This window comes from Olea europaea, unplaced genomic scaffold (assembly GCF_002742605.1).
Source record: "Olea europaea var. sylvestris unplaced genomic scaffold, O_europaea_v1 scaffold1662, whole genome shotgun sequence".
NCBI lineage: Eukaryota > Viridiplantae > Streptophyta > Magnoliopsida > Lamiales > Oleaceae > Olea > Olea europaea.
The window spans coordinates 45,627-51,504 of NW_019234286.1; positions in this window are offsets into that span (position 1 = coordinate 45,627).

The window sequence follows — 5,878 nt, forward strand, 5'->3', positions numbered from 1 at the left end:
ATTCCACCCAAACATAGCATAGAATATTCTATTTATTGATTTTATTTTTTGGATAGACAGCTTGGTCCACTCATGTCCATCCATAAGGCTTTTACTCACTTGAAAAAAATGTTAGAAGCGTGCTGCCTTCTTTGGTGGTAGGAAAGGCAGCCATGAGTATTTCGACGCTCAACTCAGTAAACTATAAAAGTGAATATTGGGTGTGGAATAAAAGGAAGACGTGAACCACATGTGTACGTGCACTGAGTTGTAAAGATGAAACAATGTGCAAAATTATACGGTAAGAGTATAAAAAAAAATTACATGTAAATGATTTAAACTAAGTGTAGGATTTTATAGTAGAAGAAGTGAAGTCGTTACCTTGGATGAAAGATACATGACCTCTTCTTAATGGTCAATGGGTCATCCTCATAGGTATAACTTCTATTTTTCAATGGTATTTAATGATTATAAAATGTGACTATCCTATAACCTAGGTGTAATATTAGAAAAATAGATTGACAAGTTGACTGAGAGTCGTCATTGTAGAGGTCACTCAATCAATCATATAGAAGATCTTGCATAGACAATCTCATAGATGAGGGAAAGCTAGGAGAGATGCCTTATGAAATCAAAGGATCATCACTTCAAAAATGTGTTGTAGCAGATCATGGTACCTCGCCTTGATCTTGGAACATCGGCCTTCAAAATCGCACCTAGGCTAAGGCGAAGGCATCACTTCAACTTCCACTTTGATGGTCTAGGCTAGGCCAGATAATTGAGTAATGCGGAGTTCAAGCCTGAGGTGGCTTGTTAAACGGTTGTCACATGGCATTGATTGGAACCTTATAAGATGAGTCATAATAATAGTCCCCTGAGTCCCAAGTGTAGACTGTGGTAAGAAAGTTAGAGAGATAATACATAAGGGAGGCTTACAAACTACCTCTGACAGCTAACTTAGCTGAGGTGATGGAGTGATCGTGGTTGAAATTTGATGATGATACAACATTCGGTGATCTTTTGTGCAATCAAGTTTATTGAGTGATTTTTATATTCATATATAAGTAATTTTGTGAAATAATTTTTGATATATTTATATATTAATTATTTTATTTATTATTAGAGGTTCCATGCTGATTGGATCTCGATTCAACTTTTCGACCCTTGATTCTTGAACTTTTTTGGATCTATGTTCAGGTGGATTTTCAAAACATTATAAACGTTAAATCAAGTCTTTTTTATGCTTGAGTTCAATTTTTAATTGTCCTTCTATTTAATGCCAACTTAAACTAAAAAATAAAATTGCGTAGAATAGACTTCTAACGCTTGACTTTTAATCTTTGTATTTCATTTTCCTACTTGGAATATTTTGATCAGCAATTACCCAAGAAATTCCAGAAACTCTCTGTTAGTATTTGGCAGACTGTTAGTATTTTCCTTGAAATGCTTATCAATATTATTTAAAATAAATTACTACTAAATGATAAAATAAACGAGTGAAATGATGAGATATAAGAACTGGTCACACAACACTGAATATTATTTTTTTAATGCATTCAAATTCTGGAACAAGTTAGGTCAAAGTCATGTTACATTCCACTAAATTTATTATCATGATTTAATCTAAATATTCTTTTGAGGGAGTTTTGTCAAATCCATATTTTTCAAAGAAACTAATGATTTTATTTGGATCATGATTTATATGCTTCTAGTATAAATTTAAAAAAAAAAACAAAAATACTTCTTATTTTAGTTTCTTTAAAACTATAGATTTTCATTTTCTTTTGTTTATATATCATTTTGCACGTTCCATGAGCAAACAATGTGAAGATAGAAATATTGAATAATATAAAAATGCAAAGAGTGCATTTGATTTTGCAAAATCCAGCTGTTTTTGGTTCTCAGTTTCGTGAAACGTCGGAAACATGTTTGTTATGATATTTTCAAAAATGTATTTTCTTTTAAAAAAAATCAATTTATAACATTAAACAAAGTACGCATTAGTATTTTCATTGAAAAACACTCGAACCATTGAAAATAAGAGTTTAAATAAAATTTTATTTAAAGTAAAAATTCTAAATAATAATAATAATAATAATAATAATAATAATAATAATAATAATAATAATAATAATAATAATATTCAAAAATAAAAATTTAAAGAAAATCAATCAAATTGCCAAAAAAAAGAAAAAAAAAAGAAAATTAACAAAATTAAAATTCTAAAGAAACTCTTACAGAAAAAAATTTCCGAAAAATTAAAATTCTAAGAATATTTAGAAAAAAATTGTAAAAAAAATAAAATTAGTTCTAGCACTTAATGATTATTTACAGAAAAAATCTAAAAAAATATATTTAAATGAACATAGATGAAAATTCGAAGTCCATATCATTAATCTTTATTTTATATTTTCTGTGTTTTGTCGACTCAATTTATTTTTTATTTTTATATTACTTTTGCAGTTGAAAAAAAATATTTTGAGATTCACTAAATTTAATAAATAATACTTGATAATATATATTAATTATATTTTATAGAATAATAAAATTTTATGGAATAAAATGTTATTCAGCAATTTTTCGAAATTTGAAACCAAATATTTTTTCTAGTTTTTTTTTTTTTTTGGCAAAATTGTTTTTCAAAATGACAAACAAAATACATTTTTATCAAAAAATTTAAAATAGACCATATTTTGAGATTCACTAAATTTAATAAATAATACTTGATAATATATATTAATTATATTTTATAGAATAATAAAATTTTATGGAATAAAATGTTATTCAGCAATTTTTCGAAATTTGAAACCAAATATTTTTTCTAGTTTTTTTTTTTTTTTGGCAAAATTGTTTTTCAAAATGACAAACAAAATACATTTTTATCAAAAAATTTAAAATAGACCTAAAATTCAAAATTTAAAACTGAAATATAAACCAAAAGGAGCCTACAATTTGGAGTTTCATCTTAATGATCAACTTTATCAAGATGTGTAGTACAAATAGTTTATATATCTAGAAGTTTGAATGTCGTTTCTACTTGCTCTAAAACAGCTTACTCTAATCATATTATAATTCATATTAAAATCTTAAATTTAGAGATCATTGTTAAAATAAAATATATATTTTAGTTTTGACCTTTTAATCTTTTATTTATTTTTTGTTATCTCATTTTATAACTAGGGCCGTAAATGGATTGGATTTGCTCAAATCCGATCCTATCCGATAATCTAATGGATATTTGAATGTTAAATTCATATCTGATTAACTATGTTATCAGATATCCGATCTGAAATTGAAAAAATTGGAAAAACAAAATTTTTTTATTTATTTTTCATTAAAAATCATAGACTCAACAAGATTTTAATTATTCATTTATTTTAAAAAATATTTGAACTTTCCTCATGGGTTCACTTATTATTTTGGAAAGCCCAAATCAATTTTTTTATCCAAGAAATATTTGAACTTTCCTGATGGGCTCACTTATTATTTTAGAAAACCCAAATCAATTTTTTTTATCAAAGAGATGTTCCTTTCAACTCCTTTTAAAGGAGACTTCACTTGAAATGTTTTAGTGATATTCTAATGTGATATATTAGTTTTTTAAATAATTCTCCTCTTCCAATGATTTAGTAATTTTTCAATGTGAGTACTAATCATAATCAATTTGTCAATTCTAAATGTTTACTAATTTACTTTATTATTTTTTATTAAAAATCATATCCTCAATAAGATTTTAATTACAAAGAATATCAATTTGAACAAAGTAAATTATTTTAGACATAGTAATTGCTAGTCTTTTATGTTATGAAACATATTACTATAGTAAATCTAATCAATAAATTAATTATTATTTTATCTTATTTTAATTAATAAAAAATTAAATCTCCTCAAAATTTTCAATTAAAAGTATTATACTAAATCGGATCGGATTTTTACCGGAGCGGATTAACCTATATCCATATTTGATTCATTTATTTAACGGATTGTCGAATTCGAATCTCGATTAGGTTATCGAATTGAGACCCTAAATCCATCTCCTATTAATTTTATCGACTTCGGATCGGGTTCAAATCAAAACAAATCCATTGACAACCCTAATTATAACTTGTTAGGAAAATGTTGTAATTGGCAATCTGTGACCAAAAGGACTAATTTGTCGAGATTGTAAAGTCAAGGACCAATTTATCAATGTCTAAAAGTTCAAGGGCTTGTGTTGCAATTTTGCAATAATTAATGTATAGGCCTAGGGTAAAGTTGGATGCTTTGAAGATGAAAACGGTGCAAGATTGGTGCTAGAGTTTCGCCCTGATCTCGCTTGAGCCTAAATAACAGAACCTGCGTCGCTGGAGTTTCACCACCACTTTGCTCAATCGAGAGTGCGTCACTAGAGTTTCGCCGGCACTTCGCTCGAGTGACAGTGTCATCCGGCGTTCGGTAATTTTCCTTCCTCGCGAATTTTAAACGCTCCATACTACCAAAAACGACCTACTATATAAACAAAAATTTCGCTTTTCATTAACAACCTTTGGCAAAACACATAGCACAATATTTTCCTCTCTACCAAAGGATCAATTGCAAAACTCTTCACCATATGATTCATTGAAAAAAAAAAACATCAAACACCTATCAAAAATCCTCACTACTTCCAGAAGATCAGTTGATTGAAGAACTGGAGTTCTTATTGATTTACGGGAAATAGAAGAAATACAAGGCTGTAATTTTGGCGCAGATCTGCAGAATCCAGGAGAGCTTTGGTTGATACAGTAAGGAGGTCAGAGTGTTATTAGATACAATCATGTCTGGCGTACTGTAAGTTGGAGTCTTCTATAGTGAATCCCTACTGGCTTGTGCTCGATGTTTTTACCTAGTTGGGTTTTCTCCGTCAACAATTTTTGTGTTATTTATTGCTTTCTGTCAATTTCAATTCAACCGGCAATTCAACATAGGTAGTTAAATCATGTGAATGAATTTGGACAACGTTTAATTTATGTGACTTGTTGCATAACTTAATTAAATTGTTAAATTCCGTATAGACACCTATTCACCCCCCTCTAGGTGTTGGTTGGGTCGCACTATAGCCTTTTCAAGTGGTATCAGAGTCAAATCTCAAATCCTGACCGATAGTTGTCTAGATGAGTCAATCACTTTCTGTACCTCCGTACTTTGACGGAAGTAATTATGCTTACTAGAAGGTTAGAATGTGTGCGTTTCTTAAGTCCTTAGATGAGCATGTTTGGTTGAGTGTGCAAAATGGCTGGAAACCTCCCTCCACTACGTATCAGGAACTATTAGCCTTACTGATATATCACTGTGGACTAAGGATAAGATAGCTAAGTGTAATTGGAATAGCAAGGGATTTCATGCTTTGTTTATGGCCGTGTCTCCCGAAGAGTTTAGGAGAGTGTCAATGTGCGAAACTGCTAAAGAGGTGTGGGATATTCTTGAAACTACACATGAGGGAACTAAAACGGTAAAGAACTCGAAATTACAAATGCTAGCTTCTAGGTTTGAAGAAGTGAGGATGAAAGATGACAAAACCTTTGATGAATTTTATGCAAAATTGAATGATATTGTTAATTCTAGTTTCAATTTAGGCGAGAAAATTCCCGAGTCTAAAATTGTTAGAAAAGTACTTAGGTCCTTGCCCGAGAGATTTAGGCCTAAAGTTAATGTCATTGAGGAAAGTAAGGATCTAGATGAAGTTAAAATTGAAGAACTTGTAGGATCCTTGCAAACTTATGAACTCACTATCACACAACCTAAGAAAGAAAAGTCCATTGCTTTAAAATCCATCAAAGAGGATGAATCTTCCGATACTGAGTTTCTGAGGGACGATGAAATTGCTTACTTTGTGAAGAAACTTCAAAAGGCTTTCAAGAATAGGAGAAAGCCTCAGGAT